Raw genomic sequence first — 23,185 nt, 5'->3', positions numbered from 1 at the left:
AAAATGGGGCAGGACGGGGAGGGAGAGAAAGAGAGAGAAACAGAAATAGAGAATACAGTCAAGAAATGCAGAAGCTTCACATAGGAGTGTTTTTGCAAAGGAATCTTAATGAACCAGGAGAAAGCCCATTGTCTTTTAGCCTTATTACCCAAATGACTAGGTAAAAAGGTAAAGGTAAAGGACCCCTGGATGGCTAAGTGCAGTCAAAGGTGACTATGGGGTGCGGTGCTCATCTTGCTTTCAGGCTGAGGGAGCTGGCATTTGTCCACAGACAGCTTTCCGGGTCATGTGGTCAGCATGACTAAACTGCTTCTGGCACAACGGAACAACGTGACAGAAGCCAGAGTGCACAGAAACACTGTTTACCTTCCCGCTGCAGTGGTACCGATTTATCTACTTGCACTGGCATGCTTTCAAACTGCTAGGTTGGCAGGAGCTGGGACAGAACAACGGGAGCTCACTCTGTTGTGGGAAATCATACTCCCAACCTTCCAATCTGCAAGCCCAAGAGGTTCAGTGGTTTAGACCACAACGCCACCTGTGTCTTTTCAACACAAATGACTACGCTAGTTTGCTCTATGCTAGGAAGCTTAGCAGTCATTCCAATAGATGTTTTCCCTTCCTTTTCTTTCAATGGTCCTGCCAAGATGTAAAGTTCATAGTGCACTTTTTCCACTGTGTAAGCAAACCCTAAAAACTGATACAGACAATAAATATACATTAAGTATTTGAAAGCATTTACTTGTGTAGTGAGATTTAATTACACAGTAACCTTTTGATTAGGTGTGATGTGTCAACCCAAATCACAAGAAAACTGCATTTCTATATTTAGCTTCTACTTATGCAGTCAGTTGTACAAATTAATATAATTACCGTATTTTTTGCTCTATAACACGCACCCGACCATAACACGCACGTAGTTTTTAGAGGAGGAAAATCTGTAGGCATGCCACTCGTAGGCATTTCCTCCATAACACGCGCAGACATTTCCCCTTACTTTCTAGGAGGAAAAAAGTGAGTGTTATGGTGCAAAAAATACGGTATATATATATAGCATATTGTCAGGGGTTCAGGAGCAGAGGCGAGGGCAAGGGAGGAAACAGAGAGCGAGGGGGAGGAGGCAGAAGAAAGGATGAGTGATGACGACGACCCGAGATCTCCGAGTCTTTCCAGCGAATCAGAAGATTCACAAAAAGGAGCACCAGTGGCCAGGGCAAGGGGGGAGACTAGGGGGACACCCCAGGAAGATAGGGCCAGAGTGGACTCAGAGGGGAGCAGTTGGAAATCGGGACCAGCGTCACCGCCAGAGAGTAGGGAAGAGGAAGAGCGCCAGGGATCAAGCGCTGGCAGCTCGCAACAGGAGGGAGGGCACGAGTCAGGAGTGGCCACACCTTCATCGGGGAGCGAAGTAATGGTTAGACGGAAAGTGGAAGGTTGGGCGCGCGCGCCAAGTTCAAATGCACAGGAAGGTGGCGCAGTAGGCAGCCCGGAAAGGGAGCCAGGTCCTAAAGCCCGGCGCAAGGAGACAGGAGAGTCCGGGGGGTCAGCGTCAGAAGAATCCCGGAAGGAAGAGACCCAGGGGGGCAGAGGGACCCAGAGGAGAACTGTCAGGCGGAAAAGGTGGAGCAGGGCTAGGATATTAAGTTGGTGCGCAAGGGGCGGAGACTCAGACGGAGCTTCGCCGATCTAAGCATAAGACGTAGGGTTGCACGCAGCAGCTCGAGAATGGAGACTGTAACTCAATAAAGACTTTTATTTAACGATCGCTGGCTAGCGTGATCCTCTGTGAGCTAGGATCTGGAAGTAACCCTGACAGTAAGCTCCGTCTCGTCAAATTGTGGGCATCCACGGCCTCGCGGAGAGGAGAGAAAGCGGGTGCCTACAAGAGAGCTCACGAACGGCAGACAATATGACGGCCGAACAGCAAATAACGGAACTCAGAGAAGCAGTTTCACGACTGAATGCCGAGGCGCTGGCGTCCAGGAAGAGAGAGGAGGAAGCAGCTGCCGCCTACAGGGATCTCCAGGTCAGGTTGGACGTGCTTACGAAGCAAGGGCAACAGACACCCAAACCAGAGGGGATTGGGTTGGGGAGACGCACAGGCGGTCTGGTCTCTCACTTCGATGGGAATTTGCAACAGTACCCCAACTTTAGAGCAGACGTAATGTGTGCACTGCAACTGCTGCACAAAGACTTTAGAGATGAACAAGAGAAAGTGGGGTTCGTCATGTCCCATTTGCATGGAGACGCTAAAGCATGGCTGCGCAATTTGTGGAGGGATAAGGATCCTGCGCTCCAAAATGCGGACGCCTTTATTAAAGCGATGGATGGGTGTTTTTTATCAAGCATTGACGTGGATCTTGCCCGAAAGGAGGTGCATGGACTAAGGCAAGGGAGGGCCAGCGTAAGACAGTATCATGCCCGCTTTTTCGCTTTGGTCAGTGCCCTGGAATGGGACAGAGATTCGGCTCCTGTCAGAGACCTTTTTTGGGAGGGCTTGCACAACTCGGTTAAAGATGAGATTGCGAGGGGGGAGAGACCCCGGACCACGCAGGAGATCGTTCAGAAAGCGCTGGCGGTGGGGGTGCGGCTGGAAGAACGTCCGTGGAGCAGGGACGAAGGGCGCAGCGGGCGCGAACCAGCCAGGGGCTCCTCCTTCCTTCCCAGAGAAGCAGCGCGTGCGCAATCCACGCCTCCAACAGGGGGAGGGGTGGAACCGATGGAGGTTGGGAGTGCAAGGGCTCAGTCAGCAGCCAGAGCCCTAGCACCGGCAGCAGTAAAAGCGAAGCCTCCTAGAGGGAACAGGAAGTGTTATATCTGCGAGGATCCAGGGCATATGGCGAAAGAGTGTCCCCGGAGGCTCCACAAGCACACTGCAGCCTCAGCAATGGTGACTGCAGCAACGCAGCACGGAGAACCACAGCAGGGAAACGACGATGTCTGGCTGGAGGAAGAGGCACTGGGGCCCAGCCAGACGTGTCAGTGAAGCAGTCCCCAGAGATTTTACCGCCCATGGACCCCCTCCCGCCCAAGCCAGTAGTGAGGCTCACCGCATCGCTCCAGCTACCCAATGGAATCACCATGGACGTGCCAATCACCGTCGACTCGGGAAGCAATGCAGACTTCATAGGTCAGGACTTTGTCGACCGGCACGCTATACAGTTGCTGCCTGCCACGCTGCCCCTGCAGGTTGTCACGGTGGATGGCAGGGAGCTGCTAGGGGGGCAAGTGGTGAAGCAGACGCCACCTATGGTGCTGCGGCTTGGAAATCACAGGGAAATCATCAGCTTCAACGTCACTCAACTGTCGGACACGCCTATTGTATTGGGCATGAGTTGGCTGGACAAGCACAGCCCGACGCTGGCTTGGTACCAGAGGCAGCTGACCTTCGGCTCTTCCTTTTGTGCTGAACACTGCATCATGCCCCAGCAAGAAGGGGAGCAAGAGGAGTCACAGCTGCTGCTAGGCACGCTGCAAGCGATTCCCCACAAGTACGCAGAATTTTTGGAGGTTTTCTGCGAGAAGGAGGCAGACAGGCTACCCCCCCACAGACCATATGACTGCAAAATTGACCTGCTGCCGGGGGCGGCGCTGCCCAAAGGGAAGCTGTATTCCATGTCTGAAGACGAACTGCAGGAACTCAAAGAGTTCATAGATCATAATTTGGAGCGCGGTTTCATCCGAGAGTCCCAGGCAGCGGGGGGCAGTCCTGTATTCTTTGTGAAGAAGCGAGACACGCCCCAAAAAAGACTCGTAGTGGACTACCGCATTTTGAACAGTGTGACCAAGCCATCGGACTTCCCCATGCCCCGAATCGACGACCTCCTCGCAAAAGTACGCAAGGGCAGCGTGTTCACCAAGTTGGACCTGCGAGGGGCGTACAACCTCATTCGCATGCGGGAAGGGGATGAGTGGAAGACAGCCATGTTCACGCCCCTGGGCACCTACGAATATAGAGTTATGCCTTTTGGATTGCAAAATGGCTCCCACGTTTTTCAAGCTTTCATGCATCACGTGTTGGCGGGGCTCCTCTACAAGACGTGCGTCTGTTTCTTGGATGACATCCTGATCTTTTCGGAATCGCAGCAGGAGCATGACAGACACGTCAGGGAAGTGCTGAGCAGGCTACAGCAACATAGGCTTTACGCCAAGCTGGAGAAGTGCCAATTCGACGTGACGGAGGTGGATTTCCTGGGCTACAAGTTGTCGGACAAGGGGCTCGCCATGGACAGCGCCAAGGTTCGAGCGGTGTTGGATTGGAAAAGCCCACGCAACCGGAAGGAGGTCCAACGGTTTGTCGGCTTCGCGAACCTTTATCGCAAGTTCATCAAAGGCTTCGCTATGCAGACAGCGGCCATCACGGACACGCTCAGTTCCAAGAAAAAGAAGTTCATCTGGACAGCGCAGGCGGAGCAGTCCTTTCAGGCACTCAAGCGTCTTTTCGCGTCGGAAGAACAGCTGCTTCATGTCGACCCCAGCAGGCCGATGAGAGTTGAAACAGACGCCTCGGACAGGGCCGTCGGAGCAGTCCTGCTGCAGAAGGACCCGCAGGGGGTTTGGAGGCCCGGAGCGTTTTACTCCAGGAAGCTCAGCAAGTCCGAACAGAACTACACCATCTGGGACAGGGAGTTGCTGGCTATTCATGCAGCGTTCAAAGCATGGAGGCGCTTCCTGATTGGAGCCAAGCACACGGTGCAGGTCTGCACGGACCACAAGAATCTGGAGCACTGGCGCATGGCACAGTTCCTGAACCAGAGGCAGATACGTTGGGCTGAGTTCTTTGCGAACTTCGACTTCCGAATAGAGTATGTCCCGGGGGACACCAACATCATGGCGGACGCGCTCTCCCGTAAGCCACAGTATCTGGAGGATGCCACGCCAGCGGCCGCCATGCACATCTTCGCACCAACAGTGTGGGCGTGCGCTGCGGCGACAGTGGACCTGGAGGCGGTGCGACGAGCGTTGCAGAATGACTCCTTGCGCAAGCAAAGATGGCAGAGATGCAAAGGGGCACGGCAGCGACCGACGGGTTCCAGCTGAGAGATGGATTGCTCATCCGCAAAGGGGCCATCTACGTGCCGGGAGACGAACTTCACGCCAAGGTACTGCATCAGCTGCACGACGCGCCCACTGCCGGGCACTTTGGCAAGGAGAAGACGGTGGAATTAGTCGCCAGGGATTTCTGGTGGCCCGGAATGAGAGGGGAGGTCGCGGACTACGTGGCGAGGTGCGACACCTGCCAGAGGGCCAAACCAGTGCACAGACCGCCGGCCGGACTGTTGGAACCGCTGCAAACTCCGGTCGAACCATGGGAGAGAGTCGCCCTGGACTTCGTCACGGATCTGCCCAGCTCGAGGGGCAAGACGGCCGTGCTGGTGGTGGTGGACTTGTTCTCCAAGATGGCACATTTCATCCCGTGTGCGAAGGTGGCCACGGCGGAACAAACCGCCAAACTGTTCATAGACCACGTGTTCAAGGTTCACGGTCTGCCACGGTCTATTCTGTCCGACCGCGGGCGGCAGTTCATCTCGAATTTCTGGCAGAAGCTGATGGGCTTCCTAAACGTCAAGATCAACCTGGCGTCGGCGAGACACCCGCAGACCAACGGGCAAGCGGAGCGGGTCAATGCCATCATGCAGCAGTACCTGAGATGCTATGCGAATCAACAGCCTGCGACGTGGGTGGATTACCTGCCGCTCGCCGAGTTCGCCTACAACAACACGAAGCACGTGTCCACGGGGGTCACGCCGTTCTTCGCCAACAACGGGAGGCACCCCAGAACCTTCCCGGGACTGGAACGACTGGTGGAGGGGGAGCCGCAGACAGCAGATGCGTTCGCGTCGGAGTTGCAGGAGGTCCACGATCAGCTGCGGCGGCACCTGGAGCTGGCCAAACACGCATACAAGGTTCAAGCGGACAAACACAGAAGGGTTGGCGAAGAGATCCATGTGGGAGACTGGGTCTGGTTAGCAGCCCACGCAGTGCCGGCCAGGTCGTTGGCCAAGAAGAAACTAGGGCATAAGCAACTGGGGCCCTACCAAGTCGAAGAGCAGGTCAACCCGGTGGCTTTCAGGCTGGCGCTTCCGGAGGGTTCCAGAATGCATCCGGTGTTCCACAGATCGGTGCTCACTCCCTACAAGGCACCGCACAGGTTTCAGGAACCCGGAACGGCGCCGAGTCCGCTCCGAGAGGGAACCAGGCAACGGGGAGTGGCACAGGAGGTGCGCCTCAACGAAGTCACGGAGATTTTGGACTCCAGATGGGGGGAAGAGGGGGTAGAATACCTTCTCGCTAAGGAGGGCACCCCGGCCAGTGCCAACAGCTGGGTGCCGGGCTACGCTTTAGATGAACCTCTGCTCAAGGAAGAGTTTCATGCCCTCTTCCCCCATAGGCCAATGCCAGCAGACTTTTTCGACGACTGGCTTTTCACGCCCACGCTTTCAGCCAGCACGTTCCGAGGGTTCGACTCGGATGAGGAACCGACACGAGACGCCCGTTCCCCGGAGGGGTCACCCTCGGGATCTGCTTCAGAACCCTCGTATTGGTGGGATGATCGACCAGAGGAGCAGTGGCGCAGAAAGTGGCTGGAGGGTCCAGGACGAGCAACGCCTCCAGAAGGAAGCGAGGGAGAGACGGACATGGACGTTTTCAGGGACGACCAGGGTTTCGAGCACGGCGGCACAGAGATGGAAGCAGAGGTGACCGTCGTCGACGAGAGCAGGGAGGAAGAACCGGAAGACTTCAGATGGAGGCCCGCCACGGGAAGCGAACTGTACCCGACATTCGTCCCCTTGACACAGCAGCACCCAGCTCCCGCACCGGAAGGAGGGGAGGGGGGAAGAGGGGGCTTCGAGGGGGGATGGATGTCAGGGGTTCAGGAGCAGAGGCGAGGGCAAGGGAGGAAACAGAGAGCGAGGGGGAGGAGGCAGAAGAAAGGATGAGTGATGACGACGACCCAAGATCTCCGAGTCTTTCCAGCGAATCAGAAGATTCACAAAAAGGAGCACCAGTGGCCAGGGCAAGGGGGGAGACTAGGGGGACACCCCAGGAAGATAGGGCCAGAGGGGACTCAGAGGGGAGCAGTTGGAAATCGGGACCAGCGTCACCGCCAGAGAGTAGGGAAGAGGAAGAGCGCCAGGGATCAAGCGCTGGCAGCTCGCAACAGGAGGGAGGGCACGAGTCAGGAGTGGCCACACCTTCATCGGGGAGCGAAGTAACGGTTAGACGGAAAGTGGAAGGTTGGGCGCGCGCGCCAAGTTCAAATGCACAGGAAGGTGGCGCAGTAGGCAGCCCGGAAAGGGAGCCAGGTCCTAAAGCCCGGCGCAAGGAGACAGGAGAGTCCGGGGGGTCAGCGTCAGAAGAATCCCGGAAGGAAGAGACCCAGGGGGGCAGAGGGACCCAGAGGAGAACTGTCAGGCGGAAAAGGTGGAGCAGGGCTAGGATATTAAGTTGGTGCGCAAGGGGCGGAGACTCAGACGGAGCTTCGCTGATCTAAGCATAAGACGTAGGGTTGCACGCAGCAGCTCGAGAATGGAGACTGTAACTCAATAAAGACTTTTATTTAACGATCGCTGGCTAGCGTGATCCTCTGTGAGCTAGGATCTGGAAGTAACCCTGACACATATAAATGCAACCTCCACACCAACTAAATTCATAATTCCATCCAAGGCTGTCCGCTACAATGTGCAGTAGAAAGATGGGAACAAATATGAATCACAAAACCTGAGCAGAATATCTATAGATAGATTTGGGCCAGTGGACACATTTGGAATTTTGAGGAATGGACACCATGGAAAGGAGCCTATTCACAAAACAGTTACTTTGGTGGGTACTTCCTTTGACAGAACCTTCATTTCACAGAAGGCAAGTTACTAAAGTGCAAGGCAAAGGGCGGGCATGTGAATCCCCAAACTCAAACCCATTCATTTGAACTCATATTAGCAAGAAGATCACCCTAATCAGTGCTTTTTCAGGAGGTACTCAAGGGTACAGAGTACAAGTACCGTATTTTTTTCACCATAACACTCACTTTTTTCCTCCTAGAAAGTAAGGGGAAATGTCTGTGCGTGTTATGGAGGAAATGCCTACGGGTGGCATACCTACGGATTTTCCTCCTCAAAAAACTATGTGCGTGTTATGGTTGGGTGCGTGTTATAGAGCGAAAAATACGGTACCTCCTTTTTTCTTTTTGTTAAAAAGTGTGGCACTTACTGTAACAACTTCATGGTGAGTACCGGAACCTATTTTTCTTTTTAAAAAGCACTGACCTTAATCATCAAATTTCCCTATTATACACAAAATCCCAACACCCCATACTGCAGAAACATAACTCCTCCCTCCCCACTCACACCACAAATTCACGCACACACACACAAACCACAAGCCACTCAGAGGCATTAAAAAAAAAATACTTCATATGCTTCAGGACTCTGCCTGAAAATCAATATTAATTCTTATTTCATTGGCTAAAATATGGTCTTGAGAACAGAAGTTAAAAGAGGAATAGCAGGAGAGAAAGTTAAAGATCAGTGGCTTAAACATTTTTATCTTGACTTTCATATAGATTTCTTACTCCATGGGAAAGAAATCAAATGAATCAAAGACAGGTTAATAAAATTTCCAATAAGTAAATAATCTAGGATCCCTGAAAAGGGATTAGTTATGCCTTAATTATCTGCACTGTCATACAAATGATAAAAGGATAATATCTATTTTGCTGGGAGGGAACAAATATATGAACAAACTAATCTGCTTTTAAGTACAAGGTCTCATTTATGACATCATGCATACAGATGGTGATTGTTGCATAATGCTGAAGTTGGTGACTAATTCCCAGTTCCCTATTTGCATGGAAGTTCAAAATATAGTTCAATAAGAAAACTTCTAAAATAGCCAAAGGTTACATGTCCCTGACCCTTAACATCCATTATGGTGAATAAAGCTAGCAATCGCTGCTAGCCACAATGGCTATGTTCTGCCCTCACAGTCAGATGCAGCAATTCTTCGGAATGCCAGTTGCTTGGAACCACAATAGGGGAGTACACGATTGAACTCAGGACTTGCTCAAGGGTTTCCCACATCTGGTTGGCCTCTGTAATGTTCATAATTACATAATCCCAAGCAATGACAACAGTGAAAGAACTGGGGCAGTCACGTCTACAATAAGCTTTTAAGCCACCCCAGATTATACGCCTACAAATCCAGAAGACTGTCCATGAAAAGATTTGGTTGCATTGTGTCCAGCCCAATGCTTTACTTGTGAGTAGCAGACTGTTGAGGATGTGTGCCCATAATAATAAAAATGTAATAATAATTTATTATTTATACCCCGCCCATCTGGCTGGGTTTGCCCAGCCACTCTGGGCGGCTTTCAACAGAATATTAAAATGCAATAGTCTGTCAAACATTAAAAGCTTCCCTAAACAGGGTTCCCTTCAGATGTCTTCTAAAAGTCTGGTAGTTGTTTTTCTCTTTGACATCTGGTGGGAGGGCATTCCACAGGGCGGGTGCCACTACCGAGAAGGCCCTCTGCCTGGTTCCCTGTAACTTGGCTTCTCGCAGTGAGGGAACCGCCAGAAGGCCCTCAGCATTAGACCTCAGTGTCCAGGCAGAATGATGGGGGTGGAGTAGCTCCTTCAGGTATACCAATAATATACGCTCCTTCAGGTATATTGTGCTAATAATAGCCAAAATATTTAGAAAAGGATAAGGAACTAGGAGTGTACCTCCCAAAATAGGCTTAGGATCACTCCAAATCATACTTTCATGTCCTCTAAAAGATGACATTGAATTGCATCTGGCCCAACTCTTCCATTGAGCACAAGACAGCTACTGTTCAACATGTTCCTCCCAAAGGTTTCAGGAAAAAACAGATTCCCCTTATTCCACCTCCCCCCCCCCCGGACTTTCACATCATTAGGCACATGCAATTTGGGGGGTAATTTATACTGTCTGCACTGGACATTTTTGGGAACTAATACTAATTTAACTACAATGTATACATTTCTAAAGATACAGTGGTGCCCCGCAAGACGAATGCCTCGCAAGACGGAAAACTCGCTAGACGAATGCTGAGTTTTTTTCCTCCTCCCCCCCTTTTTCTAAGCCGCTAAGCCGCTTATCAGCTGATCTGATCAGCAGATAAGCCGCTAAAAGCCGCTAATAGCGCTAATCCTTCAATGGGCTTGCTTCGCAAGACGAAAAAACCGCTAGACGAAGAGAATCACAGAACGGATTCTTTTCGTCTTGCGAGGCACCACTGTAGACAAATGTATCTGTTAAAATATGCATGGAAAAGATCCTATAAACTGAATATTTCTTTAGGTACAGTTTGAACACTTATGCCTATTCTCAGGAAATACAAGTAGTAAATAAATATGTAAAGGATGCGGGTGGTGCTGTGGGTAAAACCTCAGTGTCTAGGACTTGCCGATCGTATGGTCGGTGGTTCGAATCCCCGCGGTGGGGTGAGCTCCCGTCGTTCGGTCCCAGCTCCTGCCCACCTAGCAGTTCGAAAGCACCCCTAAGTACAAGTAGATAAATAGGTACCGCTTTATAGCGGGAAGGTAAACGGCGTTTCTGTGCGCTGCGCTGGTGCTGGCTCACCAGAGCAGCTTCGTCACACTGGCCACGTGACCCGGAAGTGTCTTCGGACAGCGCTGGCTCCCAGCCTCTTAAGCGAGATGAGCACGCAACCCCAGAGTCGGTCACGACTGGCCCGTACGGGCAGGGGTACCTTTACCTTAAATAAATATGTATGTGAACCTATGCCTATTCAGACTATAGGATGGATGCACAGGTGTGATAGTCTTTTCATGCAGTCAGGGACCAAGGAAAAAGAGGGCTTTGTAGATGCTGTGCAGACATTCAATGGAATGCCTGTAAACTGAGGTGTGTCCTTCTGCCGCAGTCTGTTCTCCTCACCTACACACATTAACTCACTGATTATTCGGTAAAAGCAAGGCACTTAACTTTGAAGCCCTCTCCCATCTACTACTACTGCTCATAAAGAGGTTCAAGATGTCTTCATTTTTCTTAATTATACCTTTGTGCAACAGTGTGATTCTAATCTTCTTGATTATAGCAGGTTCATGGTGATCTGCCACACCCTGTTGCAGATTGCTAAACAAGATTGCTACAAGGATCTGTTGTTTTCTTCTTGGACATCAGACGCTGGCACCTTTCAGAGCATAAGACATCAAGGCTGTCATGTCATTTATCAAATGGTCATTACTACCTGATCAGGAGAACTTTAAGCTTAATCCCATGGGAGACAACATTATTAATGACAGGGTAGTGTTGAAGCCATTGATTGAAATGATAACCCCTTAAGAAATTGGCAGCCTGAGTGCAAAAGCCATTGATTGAAAAAAATTGGCTTTGATTTTGAGTATGGTTGCTTAATGAGGTGCAACAATTTAGATCCAAATTTCAATTTGGTTAGCAAGCATGTCAATACCAATGAATCCATTATTTCAAAAGCCTCATAGGCACTGAGAGATTATTGTGCCAGCTCTTTTTCTCTCTCTATCCAACTCATGTATATTTGGTACCCTTTGTGTAGACCAGCATGAAGCCTTTTTGATCAGTTATAAACGTGTTTAGATGCTTGCTGTGAACAACTTTGCAGATTTACTCAGCTTGGAAGTGAGCACAGTGAAACCTTTGACCTCTGTGATGAGGTCAGCCAACACTATGCCAAGGTTGAGGCTGAAAGATACTCAGTTCTCTCAGGGATCTTACAGTACAATTATTATGTGAAAAACTTCCTTTTTTATAAGAACACTCAAGAGTCCTTCAAAGCACTATTGTAACCTTGTTTTTAATTGATTGTTCTCTATTCATTATTGTTAGTGACCTTGAAAGTTTACTGGATGAAAAGGAAAGATATAAATAGTTTAAATACTTTAAATGAAAAACGAACACATAGATAATTCTCAGGATGCTCTAGTGGCCCTTGCTTCATTGCAAATTTCACTGTGTTGGGATTTACATCAGTGCAAGGGCCATTGGATTGTGCTGTTAATTACTGTACAGCGGTACCTCGGGTTAAGAACTTAATTCGTTCCGGAGGTCCGTTCTTAAGCTGAAACTGTTCTTAACCTGAAGCACCACTTTAGCTAATGGGTCCTCCTGCTGTCGGCGCGCCGCCAGAGCCCAATTTCTGTTCTCATCCTGAAGCAAAGTTCTTAACCCGAGGTACTATTTCTGGGTTAGCGGAGTCTGTAACCTGAAGCATCTGTAACCTGAAGCATATGTAACCCAAGGTACCACTATATAGTCAATCAGAGCTGCTGAATCCCATAGAGAAACAGTCACTGGGTCAGGGTGTAAGCAAAGGTTGGTGTGGGTTGGTGGGATGTCTAATAGGAAAGTTCTGCAGTTGGAAATCTGCTTTCATAAACCTATGGAGGGGAATTTGCATTGCCAAATAGTTAAGTATGTGTATAGTGCGGCATTAACAAAACCCACTTCTCCCAAGGATGCTATGTGGGCCAATAGCCAATCAAATACAAACTATTAATGTATAGAGATGGGCAAGGCAAGGTTACAGGAAGAAAAGAGGCCATACTGTGCATAATTCTGAACATTTTAATTTTGGCAAGTTATGAATCTGAGATTATTCTAAATTGAGTAAACTGAGGAGGAGGTTTGGAAAAACCAAAACCAATTTCTTGTAGTAAGGAATTTTCAGAAAGATGTAGGAAGTTACATCTTTCATTGTCAGTGAAGAAACACTTTAGTGGTTTTCTTGCATTACTAAGGTAAAGGACCCTTGGGTGGTTAAGTCCAGTCAAATTCGACTATGGGGTGTGGTGCTCATCTCCACTCTCAGGCCGAGGGAGCCAGCGTTTGTCCTCAGCCAGCTTTCCGGGTCATGTGGCCAGCATGACTTGAGCATTTCTGGTGCAATGGGACACAGTGATTACGATCAACAAGCTCAAGAGGCTTGGTGGTTTAGACCATAGCGCCACCTGTGTCCCTCATGATTTACTACAGTCACACAGCACTGAGTTGTAGGCATTAAGCCCAGAGGACTATCCATGCCATTCATCAACATCCAATTACTAAGCAAAGGGGGATCAGAGGCAGATTTAGGGCAGCTTGAGCAGTGTAGTTGCACCCAGCACATAAGCCAAGGAGGGCGCCTTCTCAAAGCCCAGTGAGCACTTGCCTGGCTTCAGGAAGGAGGTGGGAGGGCTCTGACAGGGTCCTAGGGTTCCCCTGCCTCCTTCCCAAAGCAGGCAAGTGATCATCAGGCTTTGGGGAGAAGGGCTCTAGGATCCTGCAAGGGCCTTGCGCCTCCTTCCCCAAGCCCAGCTTAAGCCAGTGCCATGAGGGCTGGGGGTATCAAATGGCCTCACGCAGGGTGGCATTTTACCACGATCCACCCGCTGGGGGGACCATAAGGAGGTCTGGTCCAGTCTTCTGTTTCATGCTAGGGTTTTGGCACACTAGCCCCCACAGGTCAAACCATACAATCCAGACCTGTATGTGTCATGATTTGTTTTACTGAACAAAATCATAGGCCACTTAACAACAATAACAAAATAACCTCCAGTAAAAAATATTTATCAAAAATACTGATAAACTGACTAACTTTAAAAACAGAAATAATAAAATTATCAAAATACAAGTGATGATTATTTGAAATTGTCAAGCACTTGCACAAAAAGTTACAAAATCATCTCACAAAACTTACAAGCAACTTACAAAATCCACAAAATTAAAAACAAGTATGCATTGTATCTCTGGGTAGGTTTCCAAAAACAAATAAGTTTTGAACAAGTGTTCAAAATAGTACAATGAAGGTACCTGCTTGATATTAAAAGGCAGGTTTCAAAGCATGAGTGCTGCTACACTGAAAGGGAAATTCCTTGTTAGAGGCAGTGGAAGACAGGAGTGCCTGGTGTGCTCTAGTCCATGGGGTCACAAAGAGTTGGCCACGACTAAAAGACTGAACAACAAAAATGATAGAAGTGATCCTACAGGCCTTGGATGTGTAAATCCAAATGAGATATAGATGGCAGCACTTGAACTTTACCTTTACATAGATTTGGAGATGATAATGACCTACATTCCATCTACTGCATTAATCCCTATAAAATTGGCAAAGCTTTGCCTTATTATTAATATCCTGTTGTTGTTTTTTAATGTTGCTCAAGCAGAGGCAAGCCTTCCAAATTTCTTAATGATTAGTTCTGAACATTGGTTGCACTAACAATTACCTCATCTCTCTGAGAATTACTAAACTATTCATTATGGAAAAGGATGAAGCAGTTTACCAAGTTACAGTACTACTACTACTACTACTACTACTACTACTACTACTACTAATAATAATTTATTATTTATACCCCGCCCATCTGACTGGGTCCCCCCAGCCACTCTGGGCGGCTTCCAACAAAACACTAAAATACAATAACCTATTAAACATTAAAAGCTTCCCTAAACAGGGCTGCATTTAGATGTCTTCTAAAAGTTTGTTAGTTATTTTTCTCTATTATTTTTTATGGAATTCATAAATATGGCTGGCACACATACCTTGGTACGAGAAGGTTAAAGTACCATGTAGTAAGGAAAGCGGTTTATGAAGTATCAACAAAATATTAAAAAAATATTAGAACTAAAAACAACATGGTGACTTTCCCCACTGGAGGCAATATCTCTAGAAAAAAGAAGAAGAAATGAGAAATGACTGGGCATCTTATAAAGAACTATTAATGGAAGTAGATCATGAGTTGAAACGAAAGAGGTTTGAAGATATAACAGGATTATTAACTGATTGGTTACACCATCAGCTTAATGATATATTTAAGATGGACAATCAGAAAGGTTTCTCTAATGAAATCTCTAAACTTGAAAAAGAGCATTTAGAAAATAAGACTAAAATACTTTCAAAAATGTATAAACTACTATTAGAATGGCATACGAAAGACTAACAGGTCAAATCAGTCATGATACACTGGGCGAGGGACTTTGGATATAATATACAACTAGCAACATGTGAGAGGTTATGGAACTGGGACTTGAAGTTTACAGGATGATATATTTTGAAAGAAAATTATATGAAAATGATGTATTGCTGGTATTTAACACGTAGCAAATTACAGTAGCTAAAATGTATAAAGCAAGGTTAAATACATGCTGGAAATGTAAGGAAACAGAGGGCACCTTTTACCACATGTGGTGGATCTGTAAGGTAGTAAAAAGAAAAAAGAAAAAAGGAAGATGATATATAATGAACTGATTTTTTTAAAATAACCTTTTCTTTAAAAATGGAAGATTTTCTTTTAGAAATTGTAGGTGGCGAAATTCCAAGGGACCAGAAGAGACTTTTTATGTACGCGACCACTGCTGCCCGGATGCTATTAGCCCAGATATGGAAAGAAAACATGGGCCCTACCAGAGAAGAATGGCAGATTAAATTGATGGACTACTCAGAAATGGCAAAAATGACAAAAATGACCGAAAGAATCAGGAAGCAGGAAGACCAAAATTTTAATAAGGAATGGGGGAAATATATAATTTGCCTTAAAAATCATTGTAAACAATTAAAATTATTAGTAGGATTGGAATGACACTTGTCGTTAAACATTGGACTATGGTTGTAATGGAGATTTAATAGAATTGGATTATCAGGGAAGATGCAGGAGAAGAAAGTTAATGAAGGGGACGGGGGAAGTCCATGGGAATTTATTGAATTCTTTTTTTATGCTTTTGTAAATTTTGCAAATTTGAATATATCTATATATATATATATATATATATATATATATATATATATATATGCACATGCAGGGGCATGGTGTGGGGAAGGCCAAGGGGGCTATAGACCCAGTTGCATGGTTTTGAGGGGGTGCGAACCAGGTACCCCTACGCAGGGATCACCATCCTGCCTGCCGCTGAGGGTCTTTGGGCCCAGGACCTTGGCCTTGTTGTCACACCCCTGGCCCCCTCACCAAGGGTTGCATTGTTTGGTTGCGCTCCCACTGTGCAGGTGGTGTAGCATAGCCTCATGAACCTTCTGTGCCCCGTGTCAGCCGGTGGCAGAGGCAAGGGTTCAGCTGGTCAGGTTTTGTTAACCCTCTGCACCCAGCCTCTGGTCCCGCCTTGGGCGCACGCATGCCCCAGGCACCAATAAAGGATGCAACTCCACTTCAAAAATGTACAGTATCGTAATACTACAAAGACAACTGTAGAGTAATTGGAACCATGACCACAGACCCCTAGAGCTTCCTTCCAGATAACTGTCACTCATAAGAATGTTGTATTATTAGAAATTATTCTGTATACATTTTTCCCCATTTCAAGATTCAACTGAATTTATTCCTAATAAAGTCAAGAGCATTCATGTAGGCTGTTGTTGTTGTTGTTTAGTCGTTTAGTCGTGTCCAACTCTTCGTGACCCCATGGACCAGAGCACGCCAGGCACTCCTGTCTTCCACTGCCTCCCACAGTTTGGTCGGACTCATGCTGGTAGCTTCGAGAACACTGTCCAACCATCTCATCCTCTGTCATCCCCTTCTCCTTGTGCCCTCAATCTTTCCCAACATCAGGGTCTTTTCCAGGGAGTCTTCTCTTCTCATGAGGTGGCCAAAGTATTGGAGCTTCAGCTCAATTTTTATAGCAAATGTACATTCCAGACATTCTTGCATTATGTAAACCAAGATTGGGTAATATGTGGCAAGCATGTGTTACTTACATTTGTTGCTTCACCAGTCCAGGCAGGTATAATTATCTGAAACTTTTTGCAAGGTGCAGTCCAGCTTGCCACATTTTTGAGTGGGGAAATCTACTTCAATATACTGGCATATTGATTTGAATGTCTTACAAGAAACATCATCAGAACAGTAATTAGCAAGCCATTTAACAGGATTATGTTCTGATAATTCATCGCATAGTTTCATTTGCTAAGGTGGTTCCAAAATGCCTTGAATTTTTGAGTAAATGTGGGCTGTGAATATTTAAATGCATGTTATGAATGTGGGACACCAGCACTTCTAGCAGGTGAAAAGTTAAATGGAATGTCCTCAGTGGTTCAAATGATAGTCTGTTAAGACTTGAATCTGAGGTAAAGGCACCAACTCACTCCTACACTGTGGATTAATCATGTGTCCTAGGACATATTTCACAGGAGACTTCGTACTCTGGTCAAAGAATGAAAAGGTTATAAGCACTTTGCACAATCAGAGGTGTAGCAAAACAGCTAAAAAGGTAACATAAGGTAACATAAAATAATCCGGTCTGGGGAGCACAAGAGAGCCCTGGAAATGAACTGTCACAGGTCCAGTGACAGCACAAGGAAAGAGTAAAAAGTCAAGCGTTTGTTTAGCATCAGAGCAAGGAGGGAGGTATCTTTCTTCCCCTATAATAAACTTAAGTAAATATTAAGGGCAAGGAGGGAGGTATCTTTCTTCCCCTATAATAAACTTAAGTAAATATTAAAGGCAAGGAGGGAGGTATCTTTCTTCCCCTATAATAAACTTAAGTAAATATTTACTAGCAAACCTTGGTTTAAAAAACCGTAAGAGTAACAACATGCATTTGAAGCTAGAAAGACAAGTGTGGGTAATTGTGTTTGTGGGGCTGTTCAGAATCATTCCTAGTACTACAAAGGCAGAGGCTGTATTTGGGGTCTTTTGCATTGGAGTATTTTGCAGATGTCGTACCACTTCCCTCTTTTAAAACCATTTTTCTTTTTGGTACTTTGCTCATGAGGAGGCTGCCACACTGTGGGCAAATTTGTGGTACTGGCCTGACCTTCAAATCTTTTCAGCTACCTAGAAATGCCTGTGATATCACGTTTGATAAACTGCCTGCAGGACAGAAGTCTTGGGTGTGTGCTTAGTTTTAATTCCCATAAGGTTAAGTTGGCTCTAGGGGTGTCGGCTTATGCCTGTATGTGGTGTGACATCACCATGGCCCATGACATGCTGACATCACTCACACACGCCACCATGTGTGGTGACATCACATGTGCATGCCTGGCAGTGTGCCCGTGTGCCAGCTGCCACACTTTGTGGGGGCCCAGGCCGGTCATTGGAAATTTTGAGGGTGCCCGCAGACTTGGTGCCTATGGTTGGCTCACCTGCAGAAAATGAAAGGAGCAGAAAGGCATGTAGGTCTAATCCAGACAAGATAGAGGGGCTATTGGTTAGTAAAAGAGGTGAACTGGGAGAGAATATGTGTTCTGTTATTGATGGCGTTTTTGAACGACTGGGCACATAGCCTGGGAATGCCTCTGGGCTCTGCTTTGCTCCTTGATGCTCAGGTGAAGGGCAATATATAAATTTAATAAATGAACAAATGATAACATCTAAACCACTGTACATGCAGCTCTATGCATGTATTGAGGAAGGGCCAGCAGAAAGCATGACATGGGGCATAGAGCTAGCTAGTGTGACTGTGCTGGCATATTGATTTTAAAAAAATCAGAGGTGCCAGGACATTATGTACACACATGGATGCACAAAGCAGCAGTGAGTGTGGTGTAGTGATTAGAATGATGGGCGAGGATATGGAACCCCATTATTTCAATCCCCACATGGCTATGAAGTTCATTGAATGACCTGGGACCACTTGCTCTCAGCCTAACCTACTTCATAGGGTTGTTGTGAGGATAACATAGGGAGAACTACGTATGCTTCATGGAGCTCCTTGAAAGAAAGGTGGAATATAAATGTAATAAATAAATAAAGTGCGCTGTCACTGATTTTGCAGGGAAGAATCTGTTAGTGAGCAGTGAAGTGTGTAATAAAGTGATCCCCGAAGGCTCAGAAACATATAACTAAAAACTGACATGGAAAAGCCTTTTAACCCAGTGACGAATTTATTGTATTTCCATTTTCTTCTTTTTAAAAAATCACCGGTGGGAAATATGAAATATTAATGCATATACAAAAGGACTTCATTTTCATGCACTGTTTTACTTTATTTTCAGCTGTGTCAGTGCACACAAATTTTGCCTGAACAGAAGAGAAGAATAGTGCAAGCCCAAACCTTAGCTACTGCCCATTCATTTTGGCAGCTTTACATAAGCACTTTTGGTACAAGTGGAAAAAACTACAATGCAAACCAAGTCACCTTAATGCTTGGACTAGTATGTAGGGATTATTTGGAGCCTATGTCTTACTTCTACCCAGCTCTGTGCTCAGACAAGCTTTACATATGTACAAAGGGATAGTCAACACAATACAAAATCAGGTTCAGTGAAAGTTACATAACTAGACCCGAGAGTTCCTTTTCTTCTTCCCAAAGACAATGTTACTTTTTTCTCTAGAGCGAACATGAGTGTTCTGAGGAGGAGTGGAGGGGACTTTACACTGAAAGCATTTTAGCGCATGAACACTTTATTTTTATTTTTTATTTTTATTAATTTTTTGTTTTACAACATACAGATTACACAAACATCTCTCCCTCCCCCCTTTTGGACTCCCCTCGGCTTCCGTTTCTGATTTATTTACCTCCTTATATATTCTGCTATCTTCAATAATAATAATAATAATAATAATAATAATAATAATAATAATAATAATAATAATATATTATTTATACCCTGTCCCAGCCACTCTGGACGGCTTCCAACAAAACACTAAAATACAACAACCTATTAAACATTAAAAGCTTCCCTAAACAGGGCTGCCTTTAAATGTCTTCTAAAAGTTTGGTAATTATTTTTCTCTTTGACATCTGATGGGAGGGTGTTCCACAGGGTGGGTGCCACTACCGAGAAGGCCCTCTGTCTTCTCTGCCTTTTATTACATTACCTATTCCCTATCCATAAAATTGTGAATGTTTATTTAAATCCTACCATCAGATCCATATTTTTCCTTTGTTTCTGCAAATATAATATAAAAGGTTCCCACTCTTTTTCAAAGTTCCTATTGTCCTTTTCCCGAAGTCTGTGTGTCAGCTTCACCATCTCCGCATAACTCATCAGTTTTTCTTGCCATTGTTCTTTTGTTGGAATTTCTCCAGTCTTCCAATTCTGTGCTAGCAGTATTCTCGCCGCCGTCATTGCATATATAAATAGTGTCCTTTTCTCTTTTGGCAGATCTTGCCCTAAAATGCCCAACACGAAGGCTTCTGGTTATTTAACAAATGTCATTTTAAACTTTTTTTTAATTCATTGTAAATCATTTCCCAGTATACCTTAACCTTTTTACAAGAAGGCTTCCCTTATTTCCTTCCCTTATTTCCTTTGTTTTTTCAGTTATTTTACCATTAAGTTTTATCCTATTTATATAATTTTTGTTCACTTTTTCTCAATTGCCATGCCAGAAGCTTCCCTGATTTGTTAGCATTTTTTTAAAAAAATGTTTTGTCTTTTTAATTTTCCATGCTATTTCCTCGCTAATTAGCATAGAGTATTGCAACTGTAATAATTTTACTGCCTGTTTTGCTGTTTATTAGGAGTTTTATTTAACTCTTTTTCTTTCTCTGCTAATTTATTTATAATTTCTTTCCTTCTTTCCTCTTTTAACTTCCTTTTAATTGTGTTTTGTTGAATAAACAGTCCTCTCATCACCGCCTTGCTAGTGTCCCAGACTGTTTGTGGCCCGGTTCCTTTATTCAAATTTAGTTCAAAATATTCTCTCATCATTTTAGATAAAAAATTTTGCCTTTTCTAAAAAGACTTTATCATTTAAGATTTCTTCATTTTGTCTCCATCTAAAAGTTGATTGGGTTTCTTTTTGAATTTCCATCACTATAGGATTATTATCTGATAATGTTCTTGGCTCTATTTTGATTTTTCTCACCTTTAACTCTAATTATTTTGAAAACCAAGCTGCATCCAGCTTGCCATGTACATTAGAAAAAAAAGTGAACTGCCTCTCAAACAAACACTTGACTCTCCAAATATCCACTAAATTTAATGTTTCTACCATTGCACATAAACACTTTAGAAAGAAGGGTATGTATTTCTCTTTTCTTCTCCCATCTCACTTTAATCCTCCTCCCTTGAAGAACTGGGGACTTAAAGAGAACATTAAACAAAAGGTTGATGTTCCTTTGAAGAGATACTTCAATTTCCCATATCTATAATGTGCTTTCTGATCTCAGTGATCATATTGCTCTTCAAAATGGTAGCTTCATGTCAATAATGAAAGGCATGGGCATTCCTAAAAGACTTTGGGCTCAGATGTCTGCTTTGGAAAGTAAGCTTTGTTAACAGCATGATCATAAACATGCTTACTCAGAACCAAATCCTTTTCAGTTCACTGGGAGTTATTGCCAGTATGTCTATTTACAGTGGTGCCTCGCAAGACGAAAAGAATCCGTTCTGTGATTCTCTTCGTCTAGCGGTTTTTTCGTCTTGCGAAGCAAGCCCATTGAAGGATTAGCGGATTAGCGCTATTAGCGGCTTTTAGCGGCTTATCTGTTGATCGGATCCGCTGATAAGCGGCTTAGCGGCATAGAAAAGGGGGGGGGGAAACCAGCAGGAACTCGCAAGACATTGTCGTCTTGCGAAGCAAGCTCATAGGAAATTCGTTTTGCGAAGCACCTCCAAAACGGAAAACTCTTTCGTCTAGCGAGTTTTCCGTCTTGCGAGGCATTCGTCTTGCGGGGCACCACTGTATTGCTGTCTAAATCTTATGAGAAATTGCTGGTGTCTTCTCTCTGACCTCCTTACTTTGATTTGTTCATTCATTCAGTGTGTACACCACAAAGTGGTTTACAACTAATTAAAACACCAAATAAAACAATAGATAACAAAGCACTACTGAAGAAGGTGAAATATAAAGTATACATTCAAAGCAGCATAATGAACAGGAAACTGAAAATATGGAATCATAGAATAATAGAATTGTAGAGTTGGACCAACTTCCTGAAATGAAGAAATCTCAACTAAAGCATCTATGGCAGATGGCAATCCAATGTCTGCTTACAAACCGATCCTGATGATTAGTCAGAATCTTCTTTCTTGTTCTTGTAACTTGAAGCCATTGGCTCGAGACCTAGCCTCCGGAGCAGAAGCAGACAAGCTTGCTCCATCCTTCACGTGACAGCCCTTTAGATAATAGAAGATTGCTATTGTAACTCCTTTAAGTTAAGGTTACCAGATTCTGGGAAAACTTTTTGTTTTTTTTAAAAAGAGGATTTTTTAAAAAACAATTTTTTATAAAAAAATAAGAAGTCATATCTTCTCTTCTGTGGTCTCCTCTGTTGCACGGCCTCCCTCTGGGCCCTGGCCTGCTCTCTTGGAGCGCTAGCAGCCGTGGAGTAGGCTCGGGTCGGGCCAGGGCTCAGCCACGTGTCCTTGCCCTCCTGGTGCTCTCATGCCTCTCCTCTTCAGTGGTGGTGGCAGCGGCGGCAGCGGCGCAGCAAGGTCGGGGCTCCTCTCTTTTTTTTCTCCTTCCTCTTTCTCCTCACCTTCTTCTCCCAGCATCGGCTCCAGGATTTTTACTGCCCTGGAGCGTTGCAGGGCAGTCGGCCGGGTGCTATCGCTCCCAGCTCAATTTGGGCCGTGGGGGGGGGGTCAGCGGTTCACCCAGTTGATGCACCAGACGTCCCCGGTTCCCCCTCAGCAGTGGCGGTGGCAGTCTCAGCAGCCGGGAGCCAGCCTGGTAGTGTAGTTGGCTCTGGCTGGCTTGAGGAGCTGCTCGCTGCCATGGTGCCCACCGTTTTGCCTCACCGGAAGTCCCCATATGATGTGTCTTGTGCCGCTGAACCAATCACGCAACATTCATTCCCTACTAATAAATCTACAACATTTAAAATATAAATCCAGGGGCATTAAATGAAATCCGGGGACGGATTTTTGTCCGGGGACAGATTTGTAAATCCGGGGACTGTCCCCCGGGAAAGGGGGACATCTGGTAACCATACTCTAGGTCCCCTCTTTACCAAACTGTGGCAGTGATGTTGCATGACCACATAGCGCCTGGAGCATATGAGAGCACCTGGGGCAGGGCACAGAGGTCAAGGAGAAAATGAGCTCCCTTGGCCATAGCGCCTCGCGGGCTCTGGGCTGATGGAGCTCATTTTTCTGTGTTCTGGACACCAGCGCCCAGAGTGCAAATGAATGAGCTCCATTGACTCCAACCCCAGGAGGTGCTGTGGACAAGGAAGTTCATTTCTCCGTCAGCCTGCGAGGTGCATGGAGGGAGAAATGAGCTCCACTGGCCCTGCAATGAGTGTCAAGAGTTCAGCCTACACTCGAATAGGACCCTGGCAGAGA

The 23,185-nt window shown here is 46.1% G+C and overlaps 1 protein-coding gene across 1 annotated transcript in view; it reads right to left on the bottom strand.

Moving 5' to 3' along the window:
* XKR4 (XK related 4) overlaps nucleotides 1-23,185 on the bottom strand; it is a 131,500-nt gene that overhangs the window by 4,163 nt on the left and 104,152 nt on the right. The gene's annotated exons all lie outside the window — the stretch shown is intronic.

The sequence above is a fragment of the Podarcis vaucheri genome, assembly GCF_965113315.1.
Source record: "Podarcis vaucheri genome assembly, chromosome: 8".
NCBI classification, from domain to species: Eukaryota; Metazoa; Chordata; class Lepidosauria; order Squamata; family Lacertidae; genus Podarcis; species Podarcis vaucheri.
This window is presented reverse-complemented; position numbering and strand designations above follow the sequence as displayed.